Source organism: Neomonachus schauinslandi, chromosome 10 (assembly GCF_002201575.2).
Source record: "Neomonachus schauinslandi chromosome 10, ASM220157v2, whole genome shotgun sequence".
Lineage (NCBI taxonomy): Eukaryota > Metazoa > Chordata > Mammalia > Carnivora > Phocidae > Neomonachus > Neomonachus schauinslandi.
The window spans coordinates 108,792,160-108,813,846 of NC_058412.1; the positions used below are offsets into that span (position 1 = coordinate 108,792,160).

The 21,687-nt window shown below is 39.8% G+C and overlaps 1 protein-coding gene across 1 annotated transcript in view; it reads right to left on the reverse strand.

The window, feature by feature from the left end:
- Positions 1–21,687, reverse strand: part of ATRN (attractin) — a 164,307-nt gene that overhangs the window by 132,111 nt on the left and 10,509 nt on the right. The window lies entirely within an intron of this gene.

The following is a 21,687-nucleotide window of genomic DNA, read 5'->3' on the forward strand; positions in this document are numbered from 1 at the left end:
CAAATGACAGCTGTTTTATTTCAACACTTGAGAAATAGTGTGCTGCTTCCACTGGCCCCCATGTTTCAGATGAGAAATCTGTTATTTGCACGGGTGTTCCCCATCATTTCTCTCTGGCTGCTTTCAAGACTTCCTCTTTGCCCTTAGGTTTCTAGGCTTTTATACTGTATATATTTATGTAAGTATATACTTACATACTTTACATAAGTATATACTTATACTGTATATATTTGTACATATTATATATACTGAACATATTTAGGTAAGTATATACTTACCTATTTGTAAGTATATACTTGATGTATTTGTCTATTCTTCACCAATACCACACTATCTTGATTACTGTAGTTTTATAGTAAGTCTTGAAGTCAGGTAGTATTGGTCCTCCAACTTTGTTCTTCTCCTTCAATACTGTGCTGACTACTCTGGGTTTTTTGTTTCTCCATATAAACGTTAGAATCAGTTTGTCAATATCGACCAAATAATTTACTGGGATTTTGATTATATAGATCAAGTTGGGAAGAAGGGAAGAACTGATATCTTGACAATATTGAGCCCTCTCATCCATGAGCAGGGAATCTATCTCCATGTACTTAGTTCTTTGATTTTGTTCATCAGAGTATATAGTTTTCCTCATAAAAATCTTATACACGTTTCGCTAGACCTATGCCTAAGTATTTTACTTTTGGTGGTGCTAACGTAAATGGTATTGTGTTTTTAATTTCAAATTCCACTTCTTCATTGCTGGTATATAGGAAAGCAACTGAATTCTGTGTATTAACCTTGTATCTATCTCACACATTTAGATTTCAAGAATTCAATTATGATGCATCTTGGTGTGGATTTGAGTTTTTCTTGTTTGGGATTCACAACTTCTTGGCTTTGCAAGTTTGTTTCTTTTGCCAAATTTGGTACATTTTCAGCCATTACTTCTTTCAAATACTCTTTCAGCCCCACCCTCATTTCCTTCTGGGACTCCAATTATGCAAGTGTTAGATCTTTTGTCCCACAGATCATTTCTTCAAGTCTATTTTCTCTCTGTTGTTTAAATTGGAGGATCTCTATTGTTCAGTTCTCCAGTTTACTAATTCTATCCTGTTACTGTCATTCTACTAATTGAACCCATCCAACAAGTTGGCGGGGGGGGGGGGGGGTTGTTGTTGTTGTGTTATCCAATTCTAAAATTTCCATTTGGTTCTTTCTAATTTCATTTGTAATTTGGTTCTAATTGATTTTATTTAGGGCTTTGCTGAGATTTTGTACTTATACTTCTTTCAAGACAATTTTTAATTGATTTTTTTTTTTAGATTTTATTTATTTGACAGAGAGAGACACAGCGAGAGAGGGAACACAGCAGGGGGAGTGGGAGAGGGAGAAGCAGGTTTCCCGCTGAGCGGGGAGCCAGATGCGGGGCTCGATCCCAGGGTCCTGGGATCATGACCTGAGTCGAAGGCAGATGCTTAACGACTGAGCCACCCAGGTGCCCCCAATTTTTAATTGATTTTAAAGCATTTTTATGACAGCTGCTTTAAGATTTTTGTGAGAAAATTCCAATATCTGATTCATTTGGGGTTGGTATCTGTTGGTTGCCTTTTCTAATTCAAGTTGCAATTTACCTTATTGGCATGACAGGTCATTTTCTATTGTATCTTGAACATGTTGTCTATTATATTAGAAGTCACTAACACAGAGTCTTATAAAATATTTTAGCAGGTAGTCACCCTGTTTAGTTTTAGCATATGGATCATGACCCAGTTTTCTGGGCTATTATTCCAATGGCAGATTAATTTTCAGAGTCTCTGTGGTGTTATTTGGCCTGTTTATCTGGTACTACTGGGCTCCCATGGGTCTCTGCTGGTGTTGCCTGAGGGGATGAAAGGAGTTTCTTCAAGCCAGGCTGTCAGGTGCTTCTTGGTGGAGGAGGGGTGTGATGGCCCTAAGTTCCCCCCACCAACCCCCTGCTTCCCAGCATCTCTGCGCAGGAAAGGCAAGTCTTGAGCCCACAGAGAAAAAAGAGGCCTCCCAGAACATGCTGCTTCCCATAGCTGGGTCCCTCTTGCCAGTTCCACCCACCTGCCCCTGTATCTCTGGCTAGGGGAGAAAAAGCTCAGGCCCACATAACCAAAGAGACTTCCTTGCACTAGGCCACTTGCAGCTGTGTCCTTCTTGCCAGTAGTGTTCACCCCAGTATCTTTGGGTGGGGGAGGAGACCCTGAAGTCCTCAAGGACAAAGACGCTTCTCAGACTAGAATGCTTGCTGGAGCTGAGTCTCTCTCGCTAGTTCTGCCCACTTGCCTAGATATCTCTCAGTGGAAAAGGGAAGTCTCAAGACAGGTGGGAAAAAGAGTGCTTTGTCTCCACACTTATATTCAGTGGGATTCCTAACTGATCCTCCTTGCCAATGTTACTAAGTTTGCCTGATGTTTTTTTTTTTTTTTAAAGATTTTATTTATTTGACAGAGAGAGAGAGAGCACAAGTAGGTAGAGAGGCAGGCAGAGGGAGAGGGAGAAGCAGGCTCTCCACTGAGCAGGGAGCCCGACGTGGGGCTCGATCCCGGGACCCTGGGATCATGAGCTGAGCCGAAGGCAGCCGGTTAAACGACTGAGCCACCCAGGCGCCCTGCCTGATGTTTTCAGAAGGAGTTCCACTTGATTGGCGGAAGCAGCGAGCCTACCTGGACGGCATTCTCTTGCTAAGTCAGAGGGTCAGGAAGCACTGGGTCTGGGAGGCCTACTTCTGTTGGGTGGGGGAATGCAAGATGGGCTATGGCTATACTGTTCTTCTAGTCCTGTGGTCCCAAACCAGCTCACCTTTTTCTTACAACCTTTCAGAGTTCTCCTTTGGTTGTCTTCTGCACCAATTTCAGGATTTACAGGTAGATTTAGCAGAGAAAATAGGTCTATACTATCTCACCTGTACTGGAAATCTCCCCTATGAGTCTGCTTCAAACATGTTTTCTCTCTTGATTTTTAGTCAATTCTTTTGTTTTTATTATATATCTGGTTATTTTTTAATTTAATGCCAGACTAAATTTTATAATATACTATGTTATAAATATACATCTAGTTATATGTAAATACATATTACATATTCCCACTAAATATATAAAAACTACACAGATAACTTGAATCAATGGTTGACAGTGTCTTTCTCCAGAGAAAACTTGTATTTACTTCTAGAAAGCAATAAAGCTAGGAGCAGGTCTCCTTAATCCAATTAAGGACTGAGGTGATTTGCTTCAGCCTTTGTGAGAGCTAATCCTCAAGGTGTAGCCTATCCTTCAGAATTCCCAACTAAAAGCCTGGGGTGGTTTCCAGTGCCCTTCCTTCTTTGCAGGCCCTGAACCCCAATTTTATCCCCCAACTCTGCGTAACTACCAAAATCTCTACTTAGAATCTCAGCCTCTCTGCCACCACTTTGTTCAACCTCTTAGATGCACGTTTTAAAATTTTTTTTTAAAGATTTTATTTATTTATTTGAGAGAGAGAATGAGATAGAGAGAGAGCATGAGAGGGGGGAGGGTCAGAGGGAGAAGCAGACTCCCTGCTGAGCAGGGAGCCCAATGCAGGACTCGATCCTGGGACTCCAGGATCATGACCTGAGCCGAAGGCAGTCGCTTAACCAACTGAGACACCCAGGCGCCCTAGATGCACGTTTTAAATCAGCCAATCACTCCAAAGGAAAAGCTATACTGAAATTTGGCCTCACCCCTCTGAGCTTTCCTTCTCCAAAATACGGATCTCTCAAGTCCTTGCTGTCTGCTTTGCTCACTTTCCAAAGTCTTTAAACAGGTTTTTAAAAAAATATTCTCCAGTTTTTCCAGTTGTTCTCAGTTGGGAGTGTCAGTTTAGAAAAAGGTATTCTACCACTGATATCAGAAATCTCCCCAGTACTTGGGTGATAGGAAAAGATGTTCCAAGCTCATTTTATAGATTTCCTGGCTCCCCTTTTCCTCCCTTTTTCCAAGGTACCCTAGGTTCCTTCTAGTGGGAATTATTATTTAGAGAACAGAGTCTGGAACTAGAAATGTTTAATGCTGTCCAGGTGGGTTTCTGAGATTTTTTAGTAGAGAGAATTAAGAAATACATTTTTAAAAAAAGAAAATAGTGCCCAACTAGCGCACTTGGCAGAGCACGTGACTCTTGATCTCAGGGTTGTGAGTTCAAGCCCCACAGTGGGCATAAAGGCTACTTTAAAAAAATAAATAAAAGAAAAAAGAAAATACATCATGAGTTCACACTGAAAATTCTTTTTTTTCTTTTTAAAGATCTTATTTATTTATTTGACAGAGAGAGACAGAGCGAGAGAGGGAACACAAGCAGGGGGAGTGGGAGAGTTGGAGAAGCAGGCTTCCCGCCGAGCACGGAGCCGACCCAGAACCCTGGGATCATGACCTGAGCCAAAGGCAGACGCTTAACCAACTGAGCCACCCAGGAGCCCCCTGATACTTCTGAGTCAAATTTAGGATCCCAGAATTCTTACCCAATTTCTCTGATGGTATCTTTTCCACACCAAAATCTATGGCCTCAATCCAATGTAACTATCTACTTGCTTACAACCTTACAATACATACCTCCAGAATAACAATACCAATATTATTACCAATTACTACAATTATCTGATTACTAAAACCAGCTTATAATATCTTTGCAGTGGGGTATATACTACTAGAAACTTACAGTCAAATTACTGTGTTTCAAAGTCTCTTGAAATTCTCTGTAAGCTTCACCTCAAACTAATATATATTTAGGTTCGGGGGCGGAGCAAGATGGTGGAGGAGTAGGAGACCTGGATTTCATCTGGTCTCAGGAATTCAGCTGGATAGGGATCAAACTATTCTGAACACCTACGAACTCAACAGGAGATCAAAGAAAAGAATAGCAACAACTCTGAACAGAAAAGCAACCACTTTCTGGAAGGTAGGACGTGTGGAGAAGTGAATCCGAGGCGATATTCGGGAGGATAGACGGCGGGGGAGGGGCCTCCGTCGGCGGCTTCTGGCAAGTGATAGAGCCGCAGAGCACAAAATCGGAACTTTTAGAAGTCTGCTCCACTGAGGGACGTCGCTCCAGTGGCTAAGCGGGGGGTGGAACCCCCACTGGGACAGTGTAGTCTCAGGACCCTCGGGGTCACAGAAAGACCGAGGGTGCCTGAGTGCGGCAGAGCTCCCAGGTATCAGAGCGGTGAAGCCGGCTGCAAAGACGGAGCCGAGGTGTGGGCTCTCAGCTCAGGGTGGCCATAAACTGTGATCCGTGGCACAGTCGGGCCACTGCCCCTCCAGCGGGGACCCAACAAGCGGCAGATCCGGGGAGACTCCCCTTCCTCCCCTGGGAGGAGCGGCGCAGGAGTGCACCACAGGGATCTGCTGGGTTTGGAGACTCCACACGGGGTCGAGTGCCAGAGATAGAAATGCTCGGTCACAGGGCGGGTGAGCATGGAGTGCGGCCGGAGACCGGGGAGACGGGAGTGACTCATTGCTTTTCTCTGGGGGCGCACTGAGGAGCGGGGCCCCGAGTTCTTGGCTCCTCCAGAGCGGAGACTGGGAGGCCGCCATTTTCACTCTCGTCCATCAAAGCCTAACGGAAAGCTTGCAGGGAACAAAAGCTCCGCAGAGCAAACCCGAGCAGATTACTTACCCGGACCAGGCAAGGGCAGGGCAATTCCGCCTCCAGCAAAGACATTTGGAAACCACGGCAACAGGCCCCTCCCCCAGAAGATCAGCGAGAACAGCCAGCCAAGACCAAGTTTACCGATCAATGAGAACGGCAGAACTCCAGCGCTAGGGGAATACTGCACATAGAATCCAAGGCTTTTTTACCATGATTCTTTAGTCTTTCAGTTAATTTTTTTTTTGAATTTTTCTTTTTCCCTTTTTCAACCAACATCTTATCAATCCCTTTTTTAAAAAACATTTTTATTTTCCATTTTTAGAGTCATATTTTATCCCTTCATAGTAGTTACCCTTGTTTTTGGCATATATATATAAGTTGTTCTCTCTTTAAAATTTTGAGATACAGTTTCTTCTAACAGATCAAAATATACCCTAAATCTTTAGTGTATGGCTTTGCTCTACTCTCCTGCCTGATCACATTCTCTCCATTTTTTTTTAATCCTCTTCTTTTTTCAAACAACTTCTTATCAATTCCTTTTATAAAATTTTTTATAATTTTCATCTTTACAGTCATATTCCATCCCTTCATCATATCAACCCTTAATTTTTGTACATATATAAGTTTTTCTTTCTTTAAAATTTTGGGAGGCACTTTCTTCTAACAGACCAAAATACACCCAAAATCTAGTGTGTGGCACTGATCTATATACCAGCCTGATCACATTTGATCATATTCTGTTTTTTTTTGTTTTGCTCTGTTTTTGTTTGTTTTTATCTTTATCTTTTTCTTTTTTTTTTTCTTTTTCTTTTTTCTTTCTTTCCCTTTCTTTTCCCCTGGCTTCAGGTCTTTTCTGATTTGTTTAGAGTATATTTTCTGGGGACGTTGTTACCCTGTTAGCATTTTGTTCTCTCACTCACCTATTCTCCTCTGGACAAAATGACAAGACGGAAAAAATCACCTCAACAAAAAGAACAAGAGGTAGTACCGACTGCCAGGGGCCTACTCAATATGGACATTAGTACGATGTCGGATCTAGAGTTCAGAATCATGACTTTAAAGATACTAGCTGGGCTTGAAAAAAGCATGGAATTTATTAGAGAAACCCTTTCTGGAGAAATAAAAGAACTAAAATCTAACCAACTCAAAATCAAAAAGGCTATTAATAAGGTGCAATCAAAAATGGGGGTGCTAACTGCTAGGATAAAGAAGAGAGAATCAGTGATATAGAAGACCAAATGATGGAAAATAAAGAAGCTGAGAAAAAGAGAGATAAACAACTACTGGATCACGAGGGCAGAATTCGAGAGATAAGCAATACCATAAGACGAAACATTAGAATAATTGGGATCCCAGAAGAAGAAGAAAGAGAGAGAGGGGCAACAGGTATATTGGAGCAAATTATAGCAAAAAACTTCCCTAATTTGGGGAGGGAAACAGGCATCAAAATCCAGGAGGCACAGAGAACCCCTCCCCAAATCAATAAAAATAGGTCAACACCCCAACATCTAATAGTAAAACTTACAAGTCTCAGAGACAAAGAGAAAATCCTGAAAGCAGCTCGGGAGAAGAGATATGTAACCTACAATGGTAGAAACATTAGAATGGCAACAGACCTATCCAGAGACCTGGCAGGCCAGAAAGGACTGGCAGGATATATTCAGAGCACTAAATGAGAAAAATATGCAGCCAAGAATACTATATCCAGCTAGGCTGTCACTGAAAATAGAAGGAGAGATAAAAAGCTTCCAGGACAAACAAAAACTAAAGGAATTTGCAAACACGAAACCAGCCCTACAAGAAATATTGAAAGGGGTCCTCTAAGCAAAGAGAGAGCCTAAAAGCAACACAGACCAGAAAGGAACACAGACAATATACGGTAACAGTCACCTTACAGGCAATACAATGGCACTAAATTCCTATCTTTCAATAGTTACCCTGAATGTAAATGGGCTAAATGCCCCAATCAAAAGACAGAGGCTATCAGATTGGATTAAAAAACAAGACCCATTGATATGCTGTCTGCAAGAGACTCATTTTAGACCCAAAGACACCCCCAGATTGAAAGTGAGGGGGTGGAAAACCATTTACCATGCTAATGGACACCAAAAGAAAGCTGGGGTGGCAATCCTTGTATCAGACAAATTAGATTTTATTTTTTTTTTTTTTAAGATTTTATTCATTTATTTGACAGAGAGAGAGAGAGAACAAGTAGGCAGAGAGGCAGGGAGAGGGAGAAGCAGGCTTCCCGCTGAGCAGGGAGCCCGATGCGGGGCTCGATCCCAGGACCCTGGGATCATGACCTGAGCCGAAGGCAGCGGCTTAACCGACTGAGCCATTCAGGCGCTCCCAGACAAATTAGATTTTAAACCAAAGACTGTAATAAGAGATGAGGAAGGACACTATATCCTACTTAAAGGGTCTATCCAACAAGAAGATTTAACAATTGTAAATATCTATGCCCCTAACATGGAAGCAGCCAATTATATAAGGCAATTAATAACAAAAGCAAAGAAACACATTGACAACAATACAATAATAGTGGGGGACTTTAACACCCCCCTCACTGAAATGGACAGATCGTCTAAGCAAAAGATCAACAAGGAAATAAAGACTTTAAATGACACACTGGACCAAATGGACTTCACAGACATATTCAGAACATTCCATCCCAAAGCAATGGAATACACATTCTTCTCTAGTGCCCATGGAACATTCTCCAGAATAGATCACATCCTAGGTCACAAATCAGGTCTCAACCGGTACCAAAAGATTGAGATCACTCCCCGCCTATTTTCAGACCACACTGCTTTGAAACTAGAACTCAATCACAAGAGGAAAGTCAGAAAGAACTCAAATACATGGACGCTAAAGAGCATCCTACTAAAGAATGAATGGGTCAACCAGGAAATTAAAGAAGAATTAAAAAAATTCATGGAAACCAATGAAAATGAAAACACAACTGTTCAAAATCTTTGGGATCCAGCAAAGGCAGTCCTAAGAGGAAAGTATATAGCAATACAAGCCTTTCTCAAGAAACAAGAAAGGTCTCAAGTACACAACCTAACCCTACACCTAAAGGAGCTGGAGAAAGAATAGCAAATAAAGCCTAAACCCAGCAGGAGAAGAGAAATAATAAAGATCAGAGCAGAAATCAATGAAATAGAAACCAAAAGAACAGTAGAACAGATCAATGAAACTAGGAGCTGGTTCTTTGAAAGAATTAACAAGACTGATAAACCCCTGACCAGACTTATCAAAAAGGAAAGAGAAAGGACCCAAATCAACAAAATCATGAATGAAAGAGGAGAGATCACAACCAACACCAAAGAAATACAAACAATTATAAGAACATATTATGAGCAACTATATGCCAGCAAATTAGATAACCTGGAAGAAATGGATGTATCAACTACCAAAACTGAACCAGGAAGAAATAGAAAACCTGAACAGACCTATAACCACTAAGGAAATTGAAGCAGTCATCAAAAATCTCCCAACAAACAAAAGCCCAGGGCCAGATGGCTTCCCAGGGGAATTCTACCAAACATTTCAAGAAGAATTAATACCTATTCTTCTGAAACTGTTCCAAAACATAGACATGGAAGGAAAACTTCCAAACTCGTTTTATGAGGCCACCATTACCTTGATCTCAAAACCAGACAAAGACCCCATCAAAAAGGAGAATTACAGACCAATATCCTTGATGAACATGGATGCAAAAATTCTCACCAAAATATTAGCCAATAGGATCCAACAGTACATTAAAAGGATCATTCACCACGACCAAGTGGGATTTATCCTTGGGCTGCAAAGTTGGTTCAACATCCGCAAATCAATCGTGATACAATACATTAACAAAAGAAAGAACAAGAATCATATGATCCTCTCAATAGTTGCAGAAAAAGCATTTGACAAAGTACAGCATCCTTTCTTGATCAAAACTCTTCAGAGTATAGGGATAGAGGGTACATACCTCAATATCATAAAATCCATCTATGAAAAACCTACAGCGAATATCATTCTCAATGGGGAAAAACTGAGAACTTTCCCCCTAAGGTCAGGAACGCGGCAGGGATGTCCACTATCACCACTGCTATTCAACACAGTATTAGAAGTCCTAGCCACAGCAATCAGACAACAAAAAGAAATCAAAGGCATCCAAATCGGCAAAGAAGAAGTCAAACTCTCACTTGTTGCAAATGATATGATACTTTATGTGGAAAACCCAAAAGACTCCACCCCAAAACAGCTAGAACTCATACAGGAATTCAGTAAAGTGGCAGGATATAAAATCAATGCACAGAAATCAGTGGCATTCCTATACACCAACAACAAGACAGAAGAAAGAGAAATTAAGGAGTTGATCCCATTTACAATTGTACCCAAAACCATAAGATACCTAGGAATAAATCTAACCAAAGAGGCAAAGGATCTGTACTCAGAAAACTATAAAATACTCATGAAAAAAAATGAGGAAGACACAAACAAATGGAAACACGTTCCATGCTCATGGATTGGAAGAACAAATATTGTGAAGATGTCAATGCTACCTAGAGCAATCTACACATTCAATGCAATCCCCATCAAAATACCATCCACTTTTTTCAAAGAAATGGAACAAATAATCCTAAAATTTGTATGGAACCAGAAAAGACCCCAAATAGCCAGAGGAATGTTGAAAAAGAAAAGCAAAACTGGCTGCATCACAATTCCGGACTTCCAGCTCTATTACAAAGCTGTCATCATCAAGACAGTATGGTACTGGCACAAAAACAGACACACAGATCAATGGAACAGAACAGAGAGCCCAGAAATGGACCCTCAACTCTATGGTCAACTCATCTTTGACAAAGCAGGAAAGAATGTCCAATGGAAAAGTCTCTCAACAAATGGTGTTGGGAAAATTGGACAGCCACATGGAGAAGAATGAAACTGGACCATTTCCTTACACCACACACAAAAATAGACTTCAAATCGTTGAAAGACCTAAATGTGAGACAGGAGTCCATCAAAATCCTAAAGGAGAACACAGGTAGCAACCTCTTCGACCTCAGCCACGGCAACTTCTTCCTAGAAACATCGCCAAAGGCAAGGGAAACAAGGGCAAAAATGAACTATCGGGACTTCATCAAGATAAAAAGCTTTTGCACAGCAAAAGAAACAGTCAACAAAACCAAAGACAACCGACAGAATGGGAGAAGATATTTGCAAATGACATATCAGATAAAGGGCTAGTATCCAAAATCTATAAAGAACTTATCAAACTCAACACCCAAAGAACAAAGAATCCAATCAAGAAATGGGCAGAAGACATGAACAGACATTTTTCCAAAGAAGACATCCAAATGGCCAACAGACACATGAGAAAGTGCTCAACATCGCTTGGCATCAGGGAAATCCAAATCAAAACCTCAGTGAGATACCACCTCACACCAGTCAGAATGGCTAAAATTAACAAGTCAGGAAATGACAGATGTTGGCGAGGATGCGGAGAAACGGGAACCCTCCTACACTGTTGGTGGGAATGCAAGCTGGTGCAACCACTCTGGAAAACAGCATGGAGGTTCCTCAAAAAGTTGAAAATAGAGCTACCCTACGATCCAGCAATTGCGCTACTGGGTATTTGCCCCAAAGATACAAATGTAGGGATCTGAAGGGGTACGTGCACCCTGATGTTTATAGCAGCAATGTCCACAACAGCCAAACTGTGGAAAGAGCCAAGATGTCCATCGACAGATGAATGGATAAAGAAGATGTGGTATATATATACAATGGAATATTATGCAGCCATCAAAAGGAATGAGATCTTGCCATTTGCAACAACGTGGATGGAACTGGAGGGTGTTATGCTGAGCGAAATAAGTCAATCAGAAAAAGACATGTATCATATGACCTCACTGATATGAGGAATTCTTAATCTCAGGAAACAAACTGAGGGTTGCTGGATGCGAGGGGCGTGGGATGGATGGGGTGGCTGGGTGACAGACATTGGGGAGGGTATGAGGGCTGTGAATTGTGCAAGACTGTTGAAATCACAGATCTGTACCTCTGAAACAAATAATACATTATATGTTAAAACAAAAAAGGAAGAAGATAGCAGGAGGGGAAGAATGAAGGGCGGGAAATCGGAGGGGGAGACGAACCATGAGAGACGATGGACTCTGAAAAACAAACTGAGGGTTCTAGAGGGGAGGGGGGTGGGAGGATGGGTTAGCCTGGTGATGGGTATTAAAGAGGGCACGTTCTGCATGGAGCACTGGGTGTTATGCACAAACAATGAATCATGGAACACTACATCAAAAACTGATGATGTAATGTATGGTGATTAACATAACAATAAAAAAGTCAAAAAATATATATATATTTAGGTTCACTTATTTCATTTTGCATTTGATTTTTTTGAATTGCTTTTTTCCTCTCATTTTAATTTATTCTTGTTTTATAATATGGTAAGGGATTTACATGATTCTAAAGCCTAATCCACAAAACGAAGTATATTCTAAGTCTAGATTCCATACCTATTTCTTCTACCCAATTCCCTCCCTCTCCTAAGAGTAACCATTTTTATTAGTTTCTGGTTTACCATTCCTTTGGTGGGTCTATGTGTATATACACAACAATATATATTTACATATTTATAGGCCCCTTTCTTTGAAAACTGGTAGCATACAATACCACTGTTCTGCTCTTTGCTTTTTTCATTAAACAATATATTCTCAAGATGACCACATAGCATATATAGAGACACTCCTTGTTTCTTTTTATAGCTACTCCCTTTATAGTACTCCATTGCGTGGATATGCTGTATTTTACCTAAACAGTCCTCAAATAATCTGAGCCCTGACTAAACTGCTATTCAATTTCACTTCATAATTTAAATTCACATAAAAATTCAAATGGTCTTACTGCGATGACCAGATCAACTAATTTGCTGCTATTCTAGCCTTTGCTGTCACAGCTTTAAGCAAAGAAGCTAACCACACAAGAAAGAAGCAAAACACATTAACAAAGCCCCTACTCAAACCCCTGATACAGAGTTCTGAACTAGAATATACATCAAAATAACCCACAGAGCTTTAAAAAACACAAATGATGGGGCCCCAACACAAACTCCTGTCAGCTGGGATCTAGCATTGCACTAGTGTCTTTAAAAGCTCCACAAATGATTTTTAAGATTTTATTTATTTATTTGAGAGAAAGAGAGTGAGAGAGAGCATGCACGTGCACAAGTGGGGGGGAGGGGCAGAGAGAGAGAGAGAAGCAGACTGTCTGCTGAGCAGGGAGCCAGATGTGGGGCTAGATCCCAGGATCACAACCTGAGGCGAAGGCAGACACTTAGCCGACTGAGACACCCAGGCACCCCAACGATTCTAACACATATGACAACTTAAGAACAAACCTTCCATATATGATCTTGGAATTTCTAGATGTTAAAGTAGCTGAATTTTTAGCACTGAAATACTGAAAATATTTCCACATTCCAAAGTTTTATCTTTAGTCAAAAATATTTTATCTAATTCCTTAAAATCAAAATACAATGAGGGGCACCTGGCCAGCTCAGTCGGTGGAGCATGTGACTCTTGATCTTGGGGTCGTGAATTTGAGCCCCACACTGGGTGTAGACATTACTTAAATAAATATTTTTTAAAAATACAATGAAAAGGGGCGCCTGGGTGGCTCAGTTGGTTAAGCGACTGCCTTCAGCTCAGGTCATGATCTCAGGGTCCTGGGATAGAGCCCCGCATCGGGCTCCCTGCTCGGCAGGAAGCCTGCTTCTCCCTCTCCCACTCCCCCTGCTTGTGTTCCCTCTCTCGCTGTCTCTCTCCCTCTCTGTCAAATAAATAAATAAAATCTTAAAAAAAGAAAAAAGTTCATCATTGAAAATTTATTCATACTAATGACCCTAACATGTAATGAATTAAGCATCTGCCCTAATTAAAAGCAATAAATCTATGACTATAATAAACCATATAACACTACAAATGAGTGCTATATGCTTAAATGTTTAGGATATCTTGCCATACTCATCCATTATGATAATTAAAACTACCACAAAATAATATGGCTCCCTTATATTTTAAAAAAATAATAAATCATCTACCTTGAAAGACTCAATGAACAGACAGTTCTCCAAAGAAGACATACAAATGGCCAACAGACACATGAAAAAATGCTCCACATCACCCGGCATCAGGGAAATACAAATCAAAACCACAATGAAATACCATCGCATACCAGTCAGAATGGCTAAAATTAACAAGACAGGAAACAACTAATATTGGGAGGATGCAGAGAAAGGGGAACCCTCTTACACTGTTGGTGGGAATGCAAACTGGTACAGCCATTCTGGAAAAACAGTATGGAGGTTCCTCAAGAAGTTAAAAATAGAGCTACCCTACAACCCAGCAATTGCACACTACTAGGTATTTACCCCAAAGATACAAATGTAGTGATCCGAAGGGGCACCTGCACCCCAATGTTCTTAGCAGCAATGTTCACAACAGTCAAATTGTTGAAAGAGCCGAGATGGCTATCAACAGATGAATGGATAAAGAAGACGTGGTATATATATATACATATACATACACACACACACAATGGAATATTACTCAGCCATCAGAAAGGATGAAAACTTACCATTTACATAGACGTGGATAGAACTGGAGAGTATTACGCTGAGCGAAATAAGTCAGAGATTTATCATATGGTTTCACTCATTTGTGGACTATAATAAACAGCGCAGAGGATCATCGAGGAAGGGAGGGAAAACTGAATGGGAAGTCATTAGAGAGGGAGAAAAACCATGAGAGACTCTTAACTATGGGAAACAAACTGAGGGTTGCTGGAGGGGAGGTGGGCGGGGAGATGGGGTAATTGGGTGATGGGCATTAAGGAGGGCATGTGATGTGATGAGATGAGCACATCTGGTGTTATACGCAACTGATGAATTACTGAACACTGTATCTGAAGCTAATGATGTACCATATGTTGGCCAACTGAATTTAAATAAAAAATTAAGTAAGTAAGTAACTTAAAAAAAAAATAAAGACTCAATAAAATCAAGGGACAATTCCTTCGCTCAAATCCTGGGCTCTGTCCTAGGAGTTGTCCTGGATCCAGTTCTCCATGATCCCCCTTACTAGTAATCACATCTGCATTCATGGCTTCGCCTACCATCTATATGCTGGTAACTACTCAAGCTACATTTCCAACACAAAGCTAGACCCATGTTTCAGACAAATATTTCCTGTCAAAAAATTAAATCAAATTAAAGTAAAAGAAACTTCTTTCTTTTTCCCCAACATTTTGTCATCATGCACCCTTTCAAAACTTATCAACTGTTCCTTTACCTCACCCCATTCATTCAGCCTACAAAACCACTGCCATTTTGTCCATTCCCACTGCCACTGCCAATGCCCTTGTCCAAATTCTCCTCATCCAAGCTTGGTCTCCTGCAACAGCCCAGCCTAGCTCCCTGATCTGATCAGTTCTCTACAGAACAATCTGTCATCTTCCTCAAAGGCCAATCTGATCATGTCAAACCTGTATGGAAACCTCTGCCCACCTTAGCACTATATACAAGGTCCACAACAATCCAACCCCACCTTACCTCTCCTGCTCCATCTCTAGCCACTGCTCCCCCAACTGAGCAGCCCAAACTGCCATAATACTAACTGTCACGCTCCTCCCTTAAATCTCCTGTCCTTAAGTCCCCATGCCTTAGCACATCCTATCTCTGTATCTTCCCTCCCTCTTGCTTCCCCACCTAGTAAACTCCTAATCACCCTTTCAGATCTCAGTTCAAATGTCCCTTGGAACTCTGGAAACTGTGCCCAATGTTTTTGATGCTGAGTGATGCCTTCTCTGTCTTCAGACTTATCATGTGGTCTGTTACGATACAGAGAAACATCTCTGCCCACTAGGCAACCATGATTTTCTCAAGGACATATCTCATTCACTTCTTTTTCTCCGGTGCCTAAAATATCACAGATGTTCATGTAACATTTGCTGCCTAATGGGTAACAATATCAATTCCAGCAAAGTTCGTAACAACAAAAATTCTCAAGCTCTTACTACCAGCAGCTTGCTACAAAGAAAGTCCAGGATAAACTCTTGTATGTATCCATGACATTCTAGAGAAAAGAGCATTTCAGAAGCTAAAAGACTAGAGGCAGAACCTTTGTTCAAAGACATCTAAACACTGACCTGGCTCGATTCCCTCAGATAAGGAGGTGCCTTGTGGATGCCTAGTTTGGCTCAAGAACGAGGAAAGTCCAATAGTTTATGTAAAGCATTTCCTTAAACATCCATATGAAGTTTATTTGTATTATGTTTTGAATACAAATAGAAATGAAGGGGTGCCTGGCTGGCACAGTTGGTTAAGCATCCGACTCTTGGTTTCAGCTCAGGTCTTGATCTCAGGGTCGTGAGATCGAGCCCCGCGTCGGGCTCTGCGCTCAGTGCAGAATCTGCTTAAGACTCTCTCTCCGTCTCTATCTGCCCCTCCCTGCCCCCATGCTCCCTCACTCTCTTTCAAATAAGTAAATAAATCTTTAAAAAACAGAAATAAAAACCCAGAGTATAACAGAGTAGTGCAACAGCAAAAACTGAGAGTTCCAGAATCAACAAAACTCAACCCTGCAAAGAAACCAGGAGCCAAAAAATATGGCTCTGACACAAGCTATATTTGGCTCTGCTTTGTGTGGCCCCTTGTTTCTTACAGGTTTCTAGATACATTCTTAGCTAATAATTTGAAATATTAAGTTAATCTTGTGGGAGGAATATCTCTTCCCATTCAACTATAGTCCACCTGAAATGATAAAACAGTCCCATTCTCCTAGGCTCAAAATGTTGGTGTGACATCTGTTAGCTTCTTCCTCTATTTTATCCCCTTCATCAAATGTATGGCCAATTCATGGTACAACTGCCATCAAAGGCTTCCTTAGATTCATCCCTTCATCTCCATTCCCACTGCTATGCTCTACTCCGGCTATCTTCACAGCTTCAGAGACCTGACCACAAAGTCTATTAAGCACCCCACAGCCACAACAACATTCCTAGAGCACCGATGTCACCATGTTACTACCCTGCACAGACAAGGTTTCTCAGGTTTACATTTACCAAAGGGGGAAAAAAAGAATAAGATTTATACCGAATTTTGTCTCACTCCAGCAGTAAGTTATATCATCCATAGATTTTTTTTAAAGTACTATCCATCTCAATAAGACATGCTTTTCCAATAGAAATCTACCTATTATGTTCAAATGCTATTTCTAAAATGTCCATTACATTTATATGGTTTGTTCAATGGTGCACTAAAAATAATCATAATGATTAGTTAATTCAGAAAAAACTTCACATAAGGTCTCATGGTAACATGAAACTGAAAAAAAATTTCATTTACATTCTAATCCTCATTTTGAAGAGATATAACATACTCAACTATCTTCAATACAGAAATATATTAGAATAAAATCCTAAGGCCGAAATACACATACACAAATTAGTGCGTGAAAACTGGTAAAATCTGAATAAGGCTGATAAAATTGTATCAATGCCAATTTTCTGGTTGTGCTCTTATACTACTGTTATCAAGTTGTTACCATTAAGAGAAACAGGTGAAAGGATAGGATATCTCTGTACTACTTCTTATAACCTTATGTGAATCTGCATTATCTCAAAATAAAACATTTAAAAAATTATTTAGGAGGATTTTGAAATATATTACAAAGTAATCAAAACAGGCTGGTACTGACAAAAGAATAGACAAACAGGTCAATGGAATATAACTGAGAGTCTAGAAATAAACCCACACATCTAGGGTCAATTGACAAGGGTACCAGGACCAGTCAATAGAGAAAAAATAGTCTCTTCAATAAATGTCACTGGAACAACTAGATATCCACATGCAAAAGAATATAAAATACCTACCTCACAGCATGTACAAAAATTATTCAAAATGGATCAAAGACCAAAATGTAAGAGCTAAACCCATAAAACTTTTTTTTTTAAGATTTTATTTATTTTGTGACAGAGAGATAGCAAGAGAGGGAACACAAGCAGGGGGAGTGGGAGAGGGAGAAGCAGGCTTCCTGCAGAACAGGGAGCCCAATGTGGGGCTCGATCCCAGGACCCTGGGATCATGACCTGAGCCAAAGGCAGATGTCTAATGACTGAGCCATCCAGGTGCCCCTAAACCCACAAAACTCTTAAAAATAAAACACAGACGTAAATCTTCAAGATCTTGGATTAGTAAATGGTTTCTCAGATAAGACACTTAAAGCACAAGCAACCAAAGAAAAAACAGTTAAGTTAGACTTCACCAAAATTAAAAACTTTTGCTATGTCAAAAGACACTATCAAGGTTGTCTTCTTTTGTGAAAAACAACTAAAAAATTAGAAGACATTATTTGCAAATCACATGTCTGATAATATCCAGAATATATAAAGAACACTTGAAGCTCAACAATAAAAACCTATATAAAAACCCAATATAACCTAATTTAAAAATGGGCAAAGGATCCGAGTAGACATTTCTCCAAAGATGTATAAATGGCCAATAAACACATGAAAATATACTCAAAATCAATAGACATTAAGGAAATGCAAATGAAAGCCATAATGGATACCAGCTACACTTACCAGGATGGCATAAAACCACAGAAAATAAGTACTGGTGAGAATGCAGAGAAAATGGAACCCTCATAAACTGCTAGTAAGAATGTAACTGGTGTGGTCTCTGTGAAAAAAGTTTGGCATTTCTTCAAAAAGTAAAACACTGAAGGGCACCTGGGTGGCTCAGTCAGCTAAGCGTCAGGCTCTTAATTTCGGCTCAGGTTATTAAAAAAAAAGCCCCACATCGGTCCTGTGCTGGGCCTGGAGTCTGTTTGGGATTCTTTCTCTGCCCCTTCCCGCCCCTCCCTCTCTCAAAAAAAAAAAAAAAAAAAGTAAAACACTGAGTTACCACATGACCCAGCAATTCCACTCCTAGGTGTACACGCAAGAGACATACCCAGATGTCCACACAAAAACTTGTACATGAACATTCACAGCAGCATTATTCACAATAGCTAAAAGATGAAAACTACCTAAATGTCCATCAACTGATGAATGGATAAATAAGATGTGGTTTATGCATACAATGGAATATTATTCAGCCACAAAAATGAATGAAGTACTGATCCACGATGCAAAGATGAATCTTTCAAACATGCTAAGTAAAAGTCAGTCAAAACAATCACATATTGTATGATAACATTTACCCCATGTGATGTCTAGAATAGACAAATCCATAGACAGAAAGCTGACTGGCTGTCACGGGTTGGGAGGAAGGAGGAATGGGAAGTGACTGCTAATAGGTACAGAGTTTCCCCCAGGCATAATGAAAATATTCTGGAATTAGATCATGATGATGGTTGCACAACTTTATGAACATACTAAAAGTCACTGAATTGTGCCCTTTAAAGTGGTGAGCTTTATGACATGTGACATCTAAATCAGTGAGCAGAATTCATAACCCAGAAAAAAATTATAAAATTATATGGGGTTATTAGAATGAAAATAAGAATTTAAGCAAAAAAAAGAAAAAAAAAGGAACAGTGTAAAAATTGATTTAAAGAAGACTATTTTTTTTTTAAGATTTTATCTATTTATTTGATGGAGAAGGAGAGACAGACAAAGCCTGAGCAGGGGGGAGGAGGCAAAGGGCAGAGGGAGAAGCAGGCTCCCCACTGAGTAGGGAGCCCGACGCGACCCGATCCCAGTACACTCAGATCATGACCCGAGCCGAAGGCAGAAGCTTAACTGACTGAGCCACCCAGGTGTCCCTACACGTGTATTTTTTTTTTTAAGATTTTATTTATTTATTTGACAGAGAGAGACAGAGCAAGAGAGGGAACACAAGCAGGGCGAGTGGGAGAGGGAGAAGCAGGCTTCCCGCGGAGCAGAAAGCCCGATGTGGGGCTCCATCCCAGGACTCCAGGATCATGACCTGAGCCGAAGGCAGACGCTTAACGACTGAGCTACCTGGGCACCCCCACATGTATTTTTTTAAATGAAGGGGAATGGTTATCAAATTGCTATGGACTTTGGATTCTACCCGATAAATTTTAAAAAATAATATAATTTTTTTTTAGTAACTATTCTTTGCAACTATATAAATCCTGTTTTAAAAAACGATGTATGTCAACTGCCTGTCAACCTAAAAGTATACAAGGAAGTAAAAAGAACCTTAAAATTATTTTGGAGGTGCTTCAAAAGTTTGAAGTACCCTAGATAAAAATCATACACAGGTGCACAAAGAAATATGTAAAGAATGTTAATTGTAGCAGTTTTTGTAACAGGACAAATTGGAAAAATCTAAATGCCAGCCAGAGTATAGGTAAATAAACTGGAGTTCTATATTGAATACAGCTATGAATCAACTGGAGCTACATTTATCAATACAAACAAATCTCAAAAGCATTTAAAAATGGGGCTTTGAGTGAAAAAAAAAAAGCATGTATAGAATAGTTACTTTTTATGAAGTCTGAAAACATGATCTTGTTTTCAGAAATAAGACTGTGTATCTGTAATAAAAGTAGAAACGTGCAAGGGAAATAACAAACATCAACTTCACCATACTAATTACCTCTGGGGCAAGAGGGTAAGGGGAACAGGATCAGGGAGGAATAACACAGGGACTTTGGCTGTTATCCATAACATTTTATATTGTATAACTTAATATCATTATATCATAAAAATAATATTAATATGAAGGAAATTCAGCAAAGGTAGGTTGTAGGGACACAGATGTTCATTTTATTACTCTTTGTATCTCTTCCATAAGCTTGAAATGTTTCATATTAAAAGGAAGTTAAAGTTAGCCCAGAAACTGAGCCAGCATCAAACATAATTGCTTTAAAGCAACTATTTAGGGATGCTGGGTGGCTCAGTTGTTTAAATGTCTTCCTTCAGCTCAGGTCATGATCCCAGGGTCCTAGTCAAGTCCTGCATCGGGCTCCCTGCTCAGAGAGAAGCCTGCTTCTCCCTCTGCCTCTGCCTGCCACTCCCCCTGCTTGTGCTCTCTCTCTCCCTGACAAATAAATAAATAAAATCTTCTAAAAATAATATTAATAATAATAATAATAATAAAGCAACCATCACGGTTGGTCAGTATTTCTCAACCAGTGGTCCAAAAGATGTTCTGATTAAAAGACAGTACTAGCATCTACTAAAAGAGAAGCATAGGACATGATCCTTAAATACACATTACAGAAGGGCATAAAAGAAATCTAATTCTGCAAATTTGCCTCAAGATCATCTTGCCAAACCTTCTGATCAAAATCCTTGTATAGCTTTGCAAGATGTCTCTAGTACTTCAAAAAACAATGTTAAAAGGGGAAAATTAAGTGACAATTATAGTCAATCTGGCCTTTCTGCTCAATTTTGAAAAAACCATCCACACAGGAAATACGCTATCTGCAGAGAAATGCTTACAAATAGCTGGAAACCACTATCATTTTATGATTTAGAAACAAAACACCAAAAAAAATTTCTAAGACATAATTTTTTTTTTTTTAAAGATTTTATTTATTTATTTTAGAGACAGAGCACAAGAGGGGGGAGCGGGAGAGGGAGAAGCAGACTCCCTGCTGAGCAGGGAGCCCGATATGGGACTCAATCCAGGGACTCCAGGATCATGACCTGAGCCGAAGGCAGTTGCTTAACCAACTGAGCCACCCAGGCGCCCCTAAGACATAATTTTTAAAGCACAAATGCATAAATACCAAACATGAGGACAGAAAAGTCTATTTCTATAGCACAGAGTCTGATTCAATCTCTATTGTAATATAAATTCAATCCAAAATTAAGCGTCATTTCTTTGTCTATAAATCATGCTTTTCCTTACAAAATTAATTTAAAATACAATAAACAACATGTACTACATATTAAGCAGGAAAAAGATTAAATTTTTCTTTTAATATTGTGAATACCATTACAAATTATATTTAAAATGTACGTTATAGTTTTTATTTTTTATTTTTTTTAAAGATTTTATTTATTTGACAGAGAGAGACACAGCGAGAGAGGGAA